General features: G+C 36.8%; 1 long non-coding RNA gene and 1 pseudogene across 1 annotated transcript; one reads left to right on the top strand and one right to left on the bottom strand.

Annotated features, from left to right (window-relative positions):
- Positions 1 to 352: 352 nt before the first annotated feature.
- On the bottom strand, positions 353 to 15,089 carry LOC147930475 (uncharacterized). Its single transcript, XR_015574107.1, has 8 exons — positions 14,888 to 15,089; positions 6,053 to 6,122; positions 5,787 to 5,861; positions 5,530 to 5,584; positions 5,305 to 5,392; positions 5,106 to 5,168; positions 4,267 to 4,325; positions 353 to 415 (listed from the first exon to the last, which is right to left on the bottom strand). It is a non-coding gene; the product is annotated as an uncharacterized LOC147930475 (long non-coding RNA).
- LOC109127940 (uncharacterized) lies at positions 6,278 to 11,046 on the top strand (annotated as a pseudogene).
- Positions 15,090 to 19,275: the final 4,186 nt, after the last annotated feature.

Raw genomic sequence — 19,275 nt, 5'->3', positions numbered from 1 at the left:
TATCAATCATCAAGATCATATCAAAACATTAACTGCAAATATTAACAGTTAATCACAAATATTCTCTTATCAAACAATCACAACAACCATTTCGAATTCATTACCTTTTATAATGACTTATTTAATAGTATATATCAATCATGAAAACTAAAAACAGAAATAGTTGTATCGAATCCCGCTTCTTACTATACTATATCGTATCAAACCCAAAATCAAATCAAGAACAGAATATCTTATATTCATTGCATCGAATATTCTACCATTAAACCAAACCCAACTTCAAATATCTATATAAACCATAGAATACATTGGAAATCTTAAAACTCATCAAACATACGAAAACAAAATAGAAATTTACCTTCGAATAAGTCATGGTTGCGACAAATGGATTCACACATGTTTTGGATCTCAAGACCTACAAGACAACGTGGAAGATCCGAGTCAAGATCGTCCACACATGGAAACAATACACGACATACGCGGAAGAAACTATAGAGATGATTTTGGCTGATTTCCAAGTAAGTTTCTCGATTTCTCCTTATAACTTATAAACATATTTACTTCATACAAGAAAGTTAACTAATGTTTTAATGTTTTTTTCAATTATGTTGTTATAGGGTTCCATCATTCATGCTACTATTAAGAAGCAGCAATTCAACAAACATCAAAGACTTATTGTTTTTGGTGACTGGCGAATTATTGAGAACTTTCAGCTGTCAAGATCAACAGGGAAGTTACGGGCAACAAAGCATCAATACAAAATGACCATCATGAACTCCACCATCATAAGCCGATGTGATTCTGTTTCAAATGATTTTTATTTGGATCTAGTTTCATTCGATAACATACTCGCTGAAGATGGTTTGAATGAAAACATTCTAATTGGTACACTAATATATGGTTTAGTTATATATTAATGGTTTGAATTACTATCCTATGTTATTACCTGAATAACATAATTTTCCCTACTTTAGATGTTGTTGGACATGTTGTTTTGTGTGGCGAAATGAAAACCTCAGAGCTTAATGACAAACCCAAAAAGAGATTAGAGGTCATCCTTCGAGATACAAGGTAACGAGACTATATTATCTAATTTCTCTATTAACTAATCATCTCAGTGACTAACGTGTGTATTAAATTTTGTGGTATTACAGTGACCAGCGTTTGTCATGCACCCTTTGGGGGAAGTTTGCTGACAAAATGTGGACAGCATGTCATGAGGCAAATGAGGCAATAGTCACCTGTTTGATCCGCTGTGGAATGATTAACACATACAATGGTATGTATTTATATAGTATTTGTACTTGGTATTTACGGAGTTATGTGTAGGGTTCTTAATGCTGTCTATCTAATATTTGTAGGAGATAGAACAATTTCAAATGCCTTTGATATGTCGTTGCTGCTAATCAATGCCGAAGACTACCCTGCTGTTCAAGATTTTGTAATCAAGTACTATTCCACATTTCCTAATCTATACTACTGCATCAATGTACTATATTTAATATAGAAATTAATGTTTATGCAATTGTTTTCTGACTACTAAACAGGCTGCCACAAGATGATTTGAAGATTACTTTCAGTGAAAGGAATTGTGATTGTCTAAAGCCTAAACATGAGAATGATGATTAGATCTGTAACGCCCGCGAACCAATTTGTGTATTTTTGGTGTGGGTGTCGATCGACACCCTTGGTGGCATCGATCGACACCATGTTTTTCCGGTTTGGTCGGGTTTGATTTAATTGCCGAATTGGTTCGGTTTGGTTTGATTTAAAACCCTAATCGTGTGTTAAGTGTCTGGGACGAAAGAAGGGTTTCAAAAAGTCTCATTTGTCGCCGTTGAGTGAAAAGAAAGAGAGAAAAGAGAGGAAAAACGTTTCTGGGATTTTCTGGGCTTGTTCTTGGAGTTTTTGGAGAGATCTGAAGCTGTAGGAGGGTTATCTGTTGCTGGAAACGAAGGGGGAGCTTCTGGAGGTGTTGTTTTCCACGTTTCTCAATCCAATCTTCCTGTTCTTGAGGTGAGTGCTTGACCATGGTTGATCTAAGCATGAGATCTCTCTTGTTTTGTGTGTTTCTTTGCTGTTTGTGTTGTTTTGTTGCTTGGGTTCGTTGCTTTTGTGATTCCCAGTGATTTCCGAGTCGTTTGGTTGAGTTTGAGATGGATTCGAGATGATTTGGGAGGAGAGTTCGACTTTCGGATTCGCGCAGATCGTGATTGCAGAGGAGGCATCGATCGACACTCAAGAGCATCGGTCGACACCATTTTGAGGGGCATCGGTCGACACTGTTTGGCATAGGTCGACACCTTTGTTGTAGCATCGATCGACATCGTTTGGCATCGGTCGACACTAGTCTTATCCGAGACTTGCTTTTCCTGGTTCGATGTATTGTTGTGTGTTGTTTGTTTTGCTTAAACTTGAGGGTCTCATTTGCTTGTGTGTATAACCTAGTAGATGGGAGGATGGCCTCACTAAGTATTTATGATAATACTTACGCATCTCAATTGTTGTTTGTGGTGTGCAGGTAAAGGAAAAGTGTGATCGTGGAATCAAAGGCGATGAGGGGGAGGATGTTCTAGAGGCTTGATTGATTGTGTTCTAGCTGTTGTTAGGTTGCTAGATTAAGTCAGTGGAACATTGTAGGATGTTAGCTTTTGGTTATTTCTTTATTTGGATTATGTTGCTATTGAGTATTGGGTTATTAAAGTTGGAATTCTGTTGGATTGAATGGAAACTGTTTTATTTGGCTATCCGTGGTTATTGGTTGATGTTAGGATGTTAGTGGGTATGGGACCACTAGTAAATTAAGGTATTAAAAAAAAAAAAAAAACGGAAAGGGTTGTTTCAACATCAACCAGTTCCCACGAAGTTCTATATCAGATCTTCTTGAAGCTCATATGGTAATTACAATAGGTTATTAACTAGATATAGTTCTGATTTGAAACATTTCTGATTTGCTATTATGTGTCATAGGAGGGGAAATTCAAAATCTATTGTAGTATCTACAACAATGATATGGAGTTCGGGTGGTATTATTTTATCTGTGTTAAGTGTAAGGGAACATGTTTTCTGATACCGAAAAAAGAGAATGAAATCATTACCAAAAACAAAAAGTCTCTTTGAGTGCAAGAGTTGCAACCAAGATGTTTCGAAGGTTTTATGCAGGTACTTGATTCTGCATCTTTATATTTATAGCTGTGTTAACATATAGATCAAGGAAATGTTTATTAATCCTTTGGTTATTGATTTGGCCTATGCTAGGTATAAACTCGTGCTTGATGTCATGGATAGCACTGGTGAGACAAAGTTTATTCTTTTTGACAACAATGCTATCAAGATAGTCAATCAGACTACTACAGATGTATTTGGGGGTCAATATGATGAGGTAACTGATTGTTATTTAGCTTTCAATTGACCATTTTCCTCATGATATTGCCAATTCAAACAAACTTTACTATTAATATATTCCCAGATTCAGGATCCTACTATTGTGCCACCTGCTTTGCAAGCTTTGGTTGGAAAGTTATTCTTATTCCTAGCTTCTGTTGAAACCTCTAACATTGTTAATGGTAAAAAGACTTATAAGGTGTCCTACGTTGAGATGGGTGACAACAGTAGATGTTTTGATAATATTGAAGAGTCGGACATACAAAATGATCCTACTGATATGATCTCTAATGAAGTTCAGGTAGAAAACGTTTTCTTTAAGTTTTTTCCAAAAAGAAATGAGACATGTTCTTTAATTTTAACATCTCAATTTTCAGGATCAGACGAATAGCAATGTTATTGGGACATCTGTGACCACACCCTCATCAAAACGTAAAGAGGATTCGAATGATGATGCCACATCACAATCTTCAACATCAAAGAAGCAGTGTCTACCATCAATCAATCAGGCAATAGAAGAAGCGAAGGAAAAGATTCAAGGAGAGGATGAAAAGATTCAAGGAGAGGAAGACAAGATTCAAGGAGAGGAAGACGCGGGGCCTTAAGTTTTGAAGCGGATCGTGAAGTGTTTTAAATGATTAGTTGGTTTTCTGTTTAGCATGAAATAAACTAGGATGGTTTTTTTTAGTTTTAACTTAGAATATTCGTTTCGAATAGGCTAAGTTTAAGCTTTTTTCCATGCTAGACATTTCTAAGTTTTCGTTGTTACATTTAATTTTAATGAGATTTACAAAAAAAACAAAAAACGCATTGTCTTAAAAACACTTACTGGTATTATTAACATGAGTGAAAAAAAAATGAATGTAGTCTACTCAAACATACCTGTTGGGGAAACAATATCAACCTGAATGTACCAAGACCTTTGCGAAGAACTGATAATCCTACATAGAGGAACAAGTTTAGTAGAATAATTTAAAATACGTAAGCATAATTAAATAAAAACCACAGAACATAAAGAAAATAAAAATTCCTAACTAAACACATAGAACAAACAATAATTAAAGTTTGTTAAAAATTACTTAGGAAGTGTCGAAAGAAAATTGTTTTAAATAAGATGATCAAAGAAAATCACAGAAAATTTGTTCCCTAACCGAGTAGATTACGAGTAAAACAACATTAGCAATGATCACAGATAATAAGGCTTAAAAGAGGAATTTATGTCTGTTTAACTAATTATGAGAATAAATCAATTCAGATATTAAGATGCTTTCTAACCAACTAATTTAATATGCCATAACTAATTCTGAAGATTACGAGTAAAACAATATTAGCAATGATCACAGAATATTAAGGCGGAAAAAAGGAAATTATGTTTGTTTAACTAATTATGGGAATAAATCAATTCAGAAATTAAGATGCTTTCTAAACAACTAAATTGATATGCCATAACTAATTCTTCAGATTTTAAGGTTTTAAAAAACTAAAGTTCATATAATAAGTATACCATTGTGGAAAAATTCATTTTTAAATTGTGAACATGAAGAAGAGAAAAAATGAACTCCAATGCAGATCTCAAAAGAACACACAAAGCAGTTTTACAAAAAGGCTCAAGTCAAAGTTCAATGATGAAAACCTCAATCCTAATACAGTCAGTAATCAAGGTGCAATCATTCAACTTGAAGCAGTTTTCAAAAGAATTTTCAACGGTTTGAATCACAAACCTGATGATGCAAACAAAGTTTCTCAGCTTCACCCAAATCTCCTACATGTGCTTAGCTTCCAATCTGGTATGACCATAGTAGATATGTTTAAAGATACTTAGAAATTATATAAACATGTTATCTAAAACTATTTATTTTAATAGGATCTTCTACTAGGACTACATCTAAATCAAGACCAGTGTTGGCAGATATTAAAAACCTGTTTGGCGGTCCCAACCGTGACAAACATGCGGCAGCAACAAAACGGAAAGCTACACACCAAAGTATCAAAGATGGGAAGCTTGAATCTGCAATGACTAAACAAGGTTCGTGTTAGTTCATAAAGAACCCTGAATATAAAAGCTATCGTCTAATAGCTAAACCAAATTGTTAAACGTATTCAGGAACGATTGAAGATTCTGGGATCACATCATTGCTGCCGAACCTTTCTCATGATATTACCTTGCCCAACCATTCACAAATTGCTGAAGATACTCCACCTAACAAAGAAACACAAACCAGCAGGATATTTAAACAACTTAGTCCTCCATCAGTAAATAGCAAACAAGGTACTACATATAATTATTATCAACAGTAGTGATTTGAAAGTTTATAATGACTGCTCACTTAGTAGGTAATCATCTTTACTGTAATAATTAACTAATTTGTCTCTGTTATAGCATCAAAAGGAGTATTACTTACTAGACCAAAAAACACAGTTCCGTCTTGCAAAATTCCTTGCTAGGCAAAAGAAACCAAATGCTCTTCCGATTCGAACTGCAACATTCACAGAAGGAGATGAATGCATCCACAACCAACAAATACAAAGAGGAATGAACACGAGTAAGAAGTCATATGTGATTTACATAAATATTGATTTTACGTGGTTGCAAGTTTATTTTTAATACAAACTTCATTTGAAAATGGAAAATAAAGATGCTTATGGAGATAAAGAGCAACAAACATACCAATGCAGTAGCAGTTCGGACGATGGTGATTCAGTAGACTCAGAAGGCAAAAATGGGGTTGAAGATGTTCCTGCACATGTTATCAACGGATATCAGATTTTGGACATATTAGATGAAAGTTTGATAAAAGTATTTGGATCCAAGTCAAAAAAGACTCCTACACCTAAAGCTACAAAAAAGGGTCAGGTAGATATCATCTGTTTATGTGTTCTTATAATTTTCCAGATGCCGAAGTTGTTGGTTTTATCTAATATTAACAAATTTTTTATACTATATATAGAGTATATTGACCATGGCGACCCTGATTTTACATGTTCATATTGTGGAGCTACTATGTGGTATGGGAGCGGATTAATAGGCAAAAGAGGGATAAAAATCCTATTTTCACACAATGTTGTTTGCAAGGATCTGTTCTTCCATTTCTACATAATCAGCCTGAGTTGTTATTTGCTTTGTTAACAAATGATGACGAATTGAGTAGACATTTCAGAGAAAATATCAGAGCATACAACATAATTTTTTCATTCACCTCACTTGGTGGGTGTTGCGAAAACTCAGTTGTGAAAGGTCGTGGTCCTAATATGTTCCAAATACAAGGAGAGAACTATCATCTACTTGGTAGTTTGAAGCCTACAGACGGTGATTTTCCAAAGTTTTCACAATTGTATATTGTAGATACAGAGAATGAGGTTGAAAACAGAGCTGGCATTCTGAGGTATGTTAAACACTGATGTCTAGTAAACATCTAAACTATTATAAAATATAATAGTTGACTGATTGTTTTCTTTTTTCAGTAAAGCAAAAAATTCAGGAAAATATAAAAAGAAACAGAAGTTAAGACATGAAGTGATTGCTGCTATAATCAAGATGCTAGATGCTGTGAACCCTTATGTTGAAAACTTTAGATCAGCTAAAGAGCGGCTAGATACTAATCCTGAAGAAAGTTTTCACATGAGAATTGTTAGTGATCGTCAAAAAGACGGACAAAACTATGATGTATTGACTTCATCAGAGGTTACTGCATTAATTCCAGGAGACTTCCATATTGCAATGCCTACTCGGGACATTGTGATTGAAGAATCAGGAGAATTACAAAGAATAAGTGAAATACATTCAGCCTATCTTGCTCTACAATATCCTTTGTTGTTTCCTAAGGGTGATGATGGTTATAGACCATGAATACTAAAAGGACCTGGTGGTTGCAAAAAAAAATCAAAAAAATTGATATCCAGAGAAAGAGAGGAAGTGCATCAGTATGCACCAATGGTTTGCATTCCGTATACAAAAGAGGAATAATGAATCACATAGTCTGTTAATGTCCAAAAGATTGTTCCAGCAATTCTTAGTAAATGCTTATACGACTATATAGACTAACATGTTAACTTTTCTCAAGCTAAATCAGTCATCTTTGAGGGATGCTAATTATAATACGGTGAAGGATGCTGCTAATCAAGGAAACACAGATTTGAATGAGCAAGGGACCAAGTGCTATTTGCCAGCTTCTTTTGTTGGTGGACCTAGATATATGAGAAATATGTATCTAGATGCAATGGCAGTTTGTAAGTATTATGGATTTCCTAATCTATTCATTACATTCACTTGCAATCCTAAATGGCCTGAGCTGGTTCGATTTTGTGAAGCAAGAAAACTGAATATTGATGATAGGCCTGAGATTATTAGCAGAGTGTTCAAGATGAAGCTCAACTCTTTAATGGATGATCTAACAAAAAAAAACATATGTTAGGACGGACAGTTTCATGTAAGTCTCTGTATGAATCTATTTGTGTTTATACATTTTTTTAACTTCCTGATGTTCTATTAATATGGATTTGTTTGCGTGTTTTTAGCAATGTATACAATTGAGTTCCAGAAGAGAGTACTTCCCCATGCGCACATTTTGTTATGGATGCACCCAGATTCAAGGTTACCAAAATCAGAAGACATCGACAAGATTATATCCGCTGAAATCCAGACAAGCATAAAGAACCCACGCTTTATGAGATGGTTAAGGAAATGATGATTCACGGGCCATGTGGGGCTGCCAATATGAATTCACCATGTATGGACGAAGGGAAATGTACAAAGTATTTCCCCAAAAAACATGTTGATCAGACAACAGTTGATAAAGAAGAATTTCCAGTTTACAGAAGACGGAAAACAAAACATTTTGTTGAGAAGAATGATTTTAAGTGTGACAATCGCTATGTTATTCCATATAACAAACTGTTGTTACTAAGATATTGGGCTCATCTTAATGTTGAGTGGTGCAACCAAACAGGTTCTATCAAATATTTATTTAATTACATTACTAAAGGGCCTGATCGTGTCTCAGTAGTTGTTGAGCCATCATCGACAGAAAAAAGTACAGAACAAGAAAGCTAAAAAAGTAAGAAAGGAGACTCCGGTTCAAAATACTGAAGGTAGTGGTACTGTTGATGAAATAAAAGATTTCTTCGATGGTAGGTAAGTATTTAGATTATCTGTATTATTTGATCATACCTAATCAGACCAGAAATTCGACTAAAATTTAGCTTATGATGACCAAATTTTAAATGGCAAGTATGTTTCAGCTTGCAAAGCTGGTTGGAGAATATTAAAAAAATCTCATAACTTACAGGTCCACATCAGTTCAAAGGTTGTCTTTTCACCTAGAAGGGAAGCACCTAATATATTTCAAGGGTGATGATGAAGTAGAAGCAGTTTTGGAGAGGGGGGAGTTAGTGAATTCTATGTTCCTCGCTTGGTTTGAGTTGTGCAAGGTTAGCTCATTGGCGAAAACAAAAACGTATGCGCAAATCCCTGAGTTTTTCACATGGGATGGGAAGAAAAAGAAGTTTAATTTAAGAAAGAGACCAGGTACGGCGATTGGAAGGATTAAATATGTTCCAATTGGTTTCGAAGATGGATATTATCTACGAGTCCTTCTTAATACTGTCATAGGACCTGAGTGCTTTGATGACATTAAAACTGTTAAAGGAGTCGTCTATGGAACTTACAAAGAGGTATGTTTTGCTTTGGGGTTGCTAGACAATGATCAAGAATATATAGATGATATAGTCATAACAAGTTTTTGGAGTACTGTAAACTACTTACGTCGTCTATTCGCTGTAATGCTCCAATCTTTTAGTTTATCTCAGCCAGAAGTTGTTTGGGAAAAAACATGGTCTCTTTTAACTGAAGATATAGAGATGAGACGGAGAGAATACTTTAACCGACCAGGTAAAACATCAATCTTTATAATCATTACAGTGTCTATTATGTGTGAGTTATAATCTAGGTCTGATTTTGAAATTACTTTTGGATTTTGTGAAGATCTTATTCTATCCGATGACGATAAGTAGAGGTTTGGTTTACTAGATATAGACAGCATATTAAAGAGCAATTGAACAAGGTTGTCAGCCTTTGCGACAATGCCTACACTTCCAGAAGATATCATTGATGATACTAATGTGTTGATTGTTGATGAGAGAGACTATGACCGGAAAGAGCAGCAAGAAAAACATGATTCATGGTTAAAGTCTATGACAGACGAGCAAAAAAACATATATAGAGAGATCATGGAAGCAGTGGATAACGACATGGGTGGTGTGTTCTTTGTCTATGGATTTGGTGGAATTGGTAAAACCTTCCTATATAAAACTCTATCAACAGGATTAAGAGCGAGAGGATCAATCGTCTTAAACGTTGTGTCCAATGGCATTGCTTCTCTATTGTTAGCAGGTGGAAGGACAGCACATTCTAGGTTTGGAATTCCTATTAATCCGCATGAAAGTAGTGTTTGTCCAATGAGTCCGGGTTCAGATCAAACACAACTGGTGGAAGAAGCATCTTTGATAATATGGGACGAAGCTCCAATGATGAGCAAACACTGTTTTGAATCGTTAGATAGAAGTTTGTCAAATATTATAAAAGGAGCTGGTAATCGACCTTTTAGTGGAAAAGTTGTTGTATTTGGTGGAGTTTCAGGCAGGTGTTACCCATCATCCCAAATGCAGGAAGAGCAGAAATATGTATGAGTGCACTAGCTGCTGTAGGACTTATCCTACAGCAGCTAAAGAGATAAAGGATTTCTCAGAATGGATACTAAAAGTTGGTGATGGAAAGATTTCTGAACCTAAGGATGGTGAAGTGATGATAGATATCCCCGAAGAGTTTTTAATCACATCGGCAGATGATCCTATTGAGGTAATAAACAGAGAGGTTTATGGAGATCCTAAATGTTTGAAAGATAATGATGATCCTAAATTCATTCAAGAAAGAGCAATCTTATGTCCGACCAATGATGGTGTTGACATAATCAATGGGTACATGCTTGATCAGCTTGAGTTAGTAATATTTGTTTTTAAAACATGCTACGTTTTATCAAAGATCTAATATATATACAAACACTTAATAAACATGGAATTTGATTTGTAGGTGAGGAAAGAACATACCTAAGTTTAGATTCTATTGATCCAGCTGATAAACGTTTTGAAAATAATCCAGTGCTTACACCCGATTTCTTAAATAGCCTAAAGGTATCTGGAGTTCCAAATCATAAAATTAGATTGAAGGTGGGTTGTCCAGTAATGTTGTTAAGGAATATAGATCTAAGAGGAGGGCTAATGAATAAAAGAAGGTTGCAGATCACACAATTGGCTGAGTTTGTTTTGAAAGCTATTGTGATTACAGGAGACAGGGTCGGCAACAAAGTACTCATTCCAAGGATATTGCTCACTCCTTCAGATACTAAACTACCATTCAAAATGCAGCGAAGACAGTTACCTTTAGTTGTTGTTTTTGCAATGACTATTAACAAATGTCAGGGACAATCATTGGATTATGTTGGATTGTATTTGCTGAGGCCATGTTTTTCACATGGTCAGCTTTATGTGGCAGTTTCAAGAGTGACTAATAAAAAAGGATTGAAGGTTTTGATTGTAGATAAAGAAGGAAAACCTCAGAAGGAAACAATGAACGTCGTATTCAAGGAAGTTTTTCAGAATTTGAAATGAGTCGTTTCATGTAGGACACATTTTTGAAGGTAACTATTCTTGATTAACTTTAATTGGTATTTTATAAATCTATACTTTATTTGTAATCTAAGAGGTTTCCGAAAACATAATTTGATTTGTGTTATAATAACAGGATGGTTTCATAATGAAAAGACTGCCGAGGATGGTGAAGTTGAGAAACTAAATGAGTGAAAGAGTTTCATGGATTCGTATGGTTTAAAGCAAACCTTTTGTTTTTTAAATTTAGGATGGTGATCTAATAATTTAGTATGGCTTTTTATGTTTGAAAAAAACCTACTGTCTCATCAGTAGGTTTATTCTCAAACTTTTTCCATACTATTTATAATTTTTTTTATATATATTCTTGATGAGTTTTGGACTTCTGTAAACTTTTACACTACAAGAAATTTGACTATTGATAGCATAAAAGGATAGCGTTTTTGATGTTTATGCTATCTTTGAGTGAACCGTATATTAAAGATAGCGTTTGGTTATTTGTAAACGCTATCTATGGTTAACAGCGGGAATTAAAATTTGACGCGGGCCAAAATTTGGTTCCTAAAAATTTGTAAACGCTATTGAAATTAAAAGGGGGAAAAAATTCGTCATTTCCCTAAGGCAAAAAAAATAGATCTAAGGCAAAAAGGGTTTTCATTTTTCTCTCTTTCTCGATTTTTCCTCTCAATCGACTTCTCAGTCTCTCAAACTCTCAAACTCTCAAACTCTCAAACTCTCAATCGACTTCTCGACTTTTCCTCTCAATCGATTTCTCTGGCTCTCAATCGATTTCTCAGTTTCTATTTCTCTCTTCCTCAACTCGGTTTCTCTTTCTCGATTTCTCTGGCTCTCAATTGATTTCTCAGTCTCTAGCTATTTCTCTCTTCTTGAACTCGGTTTCTCTCTCTCTCGCAACTCGATTTCTCTGTCTCGGAACTCCATCTCTCTCTCTCTCAACTCGATTTCACGGTGGAAACCCTAATCAAGGAGTACACTCGATTCTCACACTCAGATTAGCCGGGTGGGTAATTTTATCTTTGCTTGTTCTCTGATTTGTTGATTTTTTGATAGGGTCTTGTTGGACGATGAGTTCACTCTGATTCTCACACTCGATTCTCTAGTTTTAAATTTGAGTGTATGTGGAGCTGAGTTACGGTCTTGTTGGACGATGGATAAGTCATGGGTTTGGCTACCAAGGTATGACATTATTTCCGGTTTTTTCATTGCACAGAAGTCTTGTTTTCATAGAAAGCTTCAGTATTTCAGAAATACAGTGTTTTAGCTTTTCTATGTATATGTTTGGTCTTGAAATTCGTTTTTAACAGAGATATGCTATTGAACTTTTTAATGTTTGTTGCTTACAGGGCTAGCCTTGAGTATGGGATAGGAGCTAGAAATTTTGTGAATGCAGCAACAACAAGTTTGGGTAATCCTAGTTCTATGCTATGTCCCTGCACACATTGCCGGAATTTGTCTCATCAAGGAATAGAGACTATGTTTGATCATCTAGTGATTAGGGGAATGGATGAGAAATACAAGAGGAATTCGTGTTGGAGCATTCATGGTGATAAGAAAATTGCTCAGCCAGATGAAGATCCAAGCTCTGAGTTTGAAGCTTATGATTTGATTAGAACAGCCTTCTTTGATAGTGATTCAAAGCCCAGTAGCCATAGTGAAGATCAGAATGATGATGTTGATAGTGTAGAAGAATCTGAGTTTAGAAAGAAGCTACAAGATGCGGAAACTCCTTTGTATTCAATCTGTCCCAACTACACCAAGATATCTGCAATCATGGGGCTTTACAGGATTAAAGTGAAGAGCGGTATGTCGGAGAACTTTTTTGATCAGTTGCTCAAAATGGTTCATGAAATGCTTCCTAAGGACAATGTGTTACCGAGATCAACAGATGAGATGAAGAAGTTTCTGAAATTTTTTGGGTTTGGATATGACAAGATACATGCATGCAAGAACGATTGTATCATATACAGGAAGCAATATGCAGATATTGAAACCTGTCCAAGATGTGGTATCTCCAGATGGGACAGGGATATGAATACCGGTGAAGAGAATAAGGGGATTCCAGCAAAGGTTCTAAGGTATTTTCCAATTAAAGATAGATTTAGGAGGATGTTTAGATCCAAAAGAATGGCAAGTCAATGGAGATTTAGAAGAGCAGCAGGCTGATCTAGAAGAAAATGTGCAATCAACAGCTGGAGAAGCTCAGGAAACCAAGAAAAGGAGAACAAGAGGGCCAACTAAAATGCGTGGAGTTGCTAAACACCATGAAGAGAAAATTGAAGTTGAATGGAATTCTCTTGGTGCACATGTAGGTCGAGGATCAGTCTTGCTTTCATCCTTCATGGGTATTTTGGTAAGAGAGCATGTGCCAGTTCTTCTTGATGACTGGAGATATTTGGATCCTAAAATAAAAGACATGATGTGGGAGCAAATTCAGGTATTTCCTAATTACTTTTGCTAATTTACCTCTTATATGAGTCTGTGTACTAATCATCAAGTTGTTTAAACTGTTTCACAAATATTGTAGGCAAGGTTCAATGTAACTGAAGAGTGGCAAAAAGAGTTTCTTTTGGGGCAGATGAATAATACTTGGCGGTCTTCTAAGTCTAAGCTTGTCTCTAAAGTACGAAAACTAAATAATAAAGAGGTTCTGGAGTTGAAACCAAGTAACATCCAATCTGTTGCAGCTTGGAAAAAGTGGGTGAAGTCTAAGACTAGTGCAGAATTTCAGGTTGTGTATTTCAAAATCTGTAATGCTTGAATATGTTTTGTTTGAATCTTTATTGATTATGGGATTGTTTATAGGTTGTAAGTGAAAAATTCAGGGAACTGAGAAAGGGGCAGATTCCACACACCTCAAGTCGTAAAGGAATGACTCGACTAGCTGATGATATGGTATGTGGATGTTAATATTTGCTGTTATTTTTCACGCAAAGCTGATGTGGTGTTGTTAACTGCAGAAGAAAAAAAGTTCAGACCCAAGCAAAGTGTCAAGGAGCAAAGTATGGATAGCAGGACACACTCATTCAGATGGGAGACCTGTGAGAGAGATATTTGTCGATACTGTTGTAAGTGACATGGGATTGTTTTGTTTGAATCTTTATTGAATATGGACTAGTTTTATAGAACTCACATGAATTCTGTTTTCACTATTTGTGTCAGGAAAAAATAAAATCTCTTGATAGTGAAATGGCATCTACAGCTAGCACTAGCATTAGAGAGGATGCTGTGAGCCAGGTGTTAGGAAGAGACAAACCTGGAAGGCTTATTGAACTATTGTGTGGATTATGTTGGTTAGTTGGATTGAAAACCTAATGTTATTTTATAAAAGTTTTCTTCTTCACTTCATTTTGTCGTAAATCAGGAATCCAAACAAATAGCATAAAACGAATGCTACAAAAAGTAATATAAAAATGTAAATAGTCTAAAAATAACGAAATATAATCGCTATTGTATACACTTAAATATGGCGGTTATAAAAACGTTATAGTTTTTGTCAACATTCAATAGCTCGCTAAAAACGTTATTGTTTATCAACATTCAATAGCGCGCTGAAAACGTTATTGTATATCAAAATTCAATAGCACGATAAAAACGTTATCTAAAGTGTCAGACTTTTTATCGCGGGCGATGACATAGCGTTTACCAAACCGCTATCATATGATACGGTAGCGTTTTTCAGGCGCTATCAATAGTCAAATTTCTTGTAGTGTTATAAACTCTTAAAAGAAACAGTTTAATTTAAATAACTACTTAACAATACTAGCAGAAAGCACAAATTTACACTGAATTAAAAGTTAATTAACTTATCCGGATAGTAACTTACCAGGATTGTGTATAGGTTTCCTCTTTACTATACGTCCCATTTTGTTGTCATTATTGAAACTTAGGCCAACACCAGTTTTACTCGCACAAATAAAAAATGGTACATTAGTTTTGTTAAAAGAAAATGAACATTATAGTAATGGTTAAACTAAAATTTATTTGCTTTCTTACCTTTCATTTGAAAACTTTTTTTTTGTCAACCATTAGGCCACAACTGGCCGGCCCATTAGCCAAATTCCTACATTCGTAGGAATGCGTAGGAACCGGGACTCGATCCCGGGTGTGATGGTGCCTTCTACAAATGGACTTCCCTCCTGGCCACTGCACTAAAGTCACTTCACTTTCATTTGAAAACTTTATGCAAAGCAATTAATAGTATAGATACACCAGTATTCACTAACACCTCCTTCAATCCAATTGCCAAGTCCAATGACCGTCTAACTCAAGGAAATTTTAGACTGACCAAACAAAACCAAAATATTAGAGTTTGAATTCATCAGACTAGATGTATAAGCATGAATCGAAAGAGTTTTTCCTTATCTTTTATTAACGCTTCTTTAGTTGTTTTCCTTAGCTGAGATCAAACCAACAAAGAGGAGAACATAAAAATTCAATATTAATCATAATATTGATTCTATTTATTAAAAAAAAAAACCTGTAGAAGAAGATCCTTTATCGATCCAATCCTTTTCCAATCCAGACCAATGCTACATACATAATAGAACAAGTAAACTAGAAATCAATATCAAAAATATTATAAATTCGAAATAAATCATACTAGATGTAGAAACATGAATCGAAAGGGTTTTGTGCTTATCTTTTATTTTACACTTCTTTGTTTGGTTTCCTGTTTTTTTTAGAACAAATCAACAAAGAAGAATACATGAACATTCAATAGTATAGAATGATTGATTCAAATCTAACAAAAAAAAAAGAAAAATAACCAATTGGAAATAAATTCAAACATGTAGAAGGTGATCCAAATTCGATTCAATCTTTTTGGAAACCAGATTGACGCTACATACATAATAGAACAAATAAATTATAAATCTACATCGAATATTGATAATTGAAATGACGAATCTATAAATAAAAGATCGACTTATTACCTTATCCACTGAAGTCAAAATCAGAGAATTACAAAAAGACAGATTATCCAATAAATCCGATCATGTTGGTTTAACTGGGATTCCAAACTGGGAATAGAAGAAGCTTCAGAGATTATCGGATATATCCGATCTATATTGCTCTAATCGATTCTTTCGCAACATCAGACAATTCTCTCTGTATCTCGGCTTTTTTTTTTTGTCTCTTTGGTTTCCCAAAATCGATTGAGAAGAAGATAAGATTTTAGTGGGCCGCATCAAATATTCAAAAAAACCCAAATATACTTTTACCAAAAGTTATACACTTATGGTCCATTAAGATTTACGGCCCATTAAAATCTGATTTTATTTTGTACAAATGTAATTATATTCAAATAAATAATATTATTTGGCCAAAGAATACACTCAGCATGAATCTGTTTCGGGCCAACAAATAAATTTTTCAAAGTCCTCGGTCCAGTTTAGTCACAAGATTGAGAAGCAAACAAAGGCGGAGCTGCAGGATGTTCTCGGGATTACAACGTTGGGTGGGATGGGGTCATATCTAGAGTTACCTGAAAGTTTGGGTGGGGCTAAAACCAAGGTTTTCTCTTTCGTCCGAGAACGGATCCAGAGTCGGACGAATGGTTGGACAGCAAATTTGCTTTCGAAAGGGGGAAGGGAAGTGATGATAAAATCAGTTGCTACTGCGGTTCCGACGTTTGTGATGTCATGTTTTCGGATACCAAAAACAATTACATCCAAACTTACCAGTGCAGTTGCAAATTTTTGGTGGAGCACTAATGGTCAGTCAGGGGGCATGCATTGGCTGGTGATGTGTCTACATTTTATACGGTTTTAACCATAGTTTTTAGGATTGTTTTGAGTCTTTTCCTAGGTCCAAGTGTGCTTTTAGAGTCCTTTTAGTCCTTTGTGAGTCTTTACAGGTTCTAGGTGACTTTGGAAGGAATCTGAGCGTTTTGGGGATGAAAACATGCATCTGGAGTTAATTGGTTGAAGACTGATTCTGTAACGCCCGCGAACCAATTTGTGTATTTTTGGTGTGGGTGTCGATCGACACCCTTGGTGGCATCGATCGACACCATGTTTTCCGGTTTGGTCGGGTTTGATTTAATTACCGAATTGGTTCGGTTTGGTTTGATTTAAAACCCTAATAGTGTGAAAAAGGGGGAAAACGACCCTAGGTCGTATTATTTGTTTTTACTCGCCGCTGTTGAGAGAAAAAGAAAGGAGAGAGAGAGTTCTTAAGCTTTTGGGAGAAGTTTGGGAGATTACTTGCTGTTCTTGAGAGTTTTGGAGCTGGGAAAGAGTTAGAAGCTTGCTAGGAGTGAGGATTTCGTTCCTACTGTTCAGAATCTTCCTGGAAAGAGGTGAGTGCTTGACCATGGTTGATCTAAGCATGAGATCTCCCTTGTTTTGTGTGATTCCTTGTTATTTGTGGTGTTTGCTTGCTTGGGTACATTGTATTTGTGATTTCTAGTGAATTCCGAGATGATTAGACGTGTTTGGAGTCGAATCTGTGTTGATTGAGATCGGAGTTCGTCGCTGAGTTTCGCGCAGATCGTGACTGCAGAAGAGGCGTCGATCGATACCACTTTTGTGGAGCATCGATCGGCACCGTCTCGAGTAGCATCGATCGTCACCATTCCGGCATCGGTCGACACAAGTTCCTGTAGCATCGGTCGACACCGATTGAGCATCGGTCGACACTAGTACCTGCCGAGTCTTATTTTCCTGGTTTGATATGTTGATTGTGTTATTGTTGTTTGTTGACTTGGGAGTCTCATATGCTTGTGTGTATAACCCAGTAGATGGGAGGACGGCCTCACTAAGTATTTATGATAATACTTACGCATCTCAATTGTTGTTTGTGATGTGCAGGTAAAGGCAAAGTGTGATCGTGGAATCAAGGCGATGATGAAGGGGTGTTCTAGAGACTTGATTGATTGTGGTCTAGCTGTTGTTAGGTTGCTAGATTAAGTCAAAGGAACATTGTAGGATGTTAGCTTTTGGTTATTTCTTTGCTTGGATTATGATGTTATTGGATTATTATGTTGGTTATTATTGGAATTATTTTATTTGGTTATCCGCTGTTATTGTTTGATGTTAGGATGTTCGTGGGTATGGGACCACTAGTAAATTAAGGTATTAAAAAAAAAAAACGGGAAGGGTTGTTTCAATTTGGTATCAGAGCCCTTACGGTTCTAGGTCTAGGGTTCATTGTGCTTTTGCTGTTGATGTTTAGGATTACATGCTATAATTGATTGTGTGATTGGCAATTGTGTGTGGCATGAAGTCCTAGAACATCCTCTTCGAGCCTGATTGTGATTCCACGGTGAGTTGTGTTTCTTGTGTATTAGAATTATTGTTTGCTTAGCCTTCTGTTCTTGGATGATACAGATGGTTAGGGGTGAGGATGCTGTTGGTCGCGGTCGTGGTCGTGTGCGTGGTCGTGGTCGGGGTCGGGGACGAGGTCAGGTTCCTGAGGCCAGTGTGAGTGTGACCCAGAGCATGGCCAGTGAGGAGGTGGCGGAGTCACAGGTTCATCCTAGTGTGTCTGGAGACCAGGCTGGTTTGGGTGACGGCAGGGCGGATGGGCCCGGTGTCGGTCACGGTGTTGCCCCGGGTGTGGGGGTTGCAGCGGGAGGTGCTCCAGGCAGGGAGGATGTCTTGATGGACTTGCTAGCTCAGGTAGCTCAGGCTTTGCAGCGACTTCCAGCAGTTGTGCCGCCAGTGGTTGGTGGGCAGGATCCAGTAGTGCCGCCAGTGGGTGGTGGACAGGTTCCAGTGGTGCAGCCTGCAGCGGGTTTGCAGGCAGGTGTGCAGCCGGGGGCCGAGGTAGTGGATGCTCAGTATGTTCGGATGATGGAGCAGCTGCGGCATGTGGGAGCAGGGGATTTCTCAGGAAGTACCGATCCGAGTGTAGCGGATGAGTGGAGGGAGCGGATGGAGGATATTTTCCTTTCGCTTAGGTGTCCCGACCGGTACAGGGTGGATCTGGCAGTGTTTTACTTGTCCGGAGATGCACGTGTGTGGTGGAGGTCGGTGACAGCACGGAGGGTGCAGAGGGGTATGTCTTGGGGAGATTTTGTGGGGGAGTTTAACTCCAAGTATTTTCCTCAGGAGGCTCTTGATCGTATGGAGGCACGGTTCTTGGGTCTGACTCAGGGGAACCGTACAGTGCGGGAGCTGGATGCAGAGTTCAGTCGGCTTGTAGGGTATGCAGGCAGGGCATGGGAGCCAGAGGCGGCTCAGGTGCGGAGGTTTTTGTTGGCTCTGCGGG

Source organism: Camelina sativa, chromosome 12 (assembly GCF_030686135.1).
Source record: "Camelina sativa cultivar CO46 ecotype springtype chromosome 12, ASM3068613v1".
Classification (NCBI taxonomy): domain Eukaryota; kingdom Viridiplantae; phylum Streptophyta; class Magnoliopsida; order Brassicales; family Brassicaceae; genus Camelina; species Camelina sativa.
This window is presented reverse-complemented; position numbering and strand designations above follow the sequence as displayed.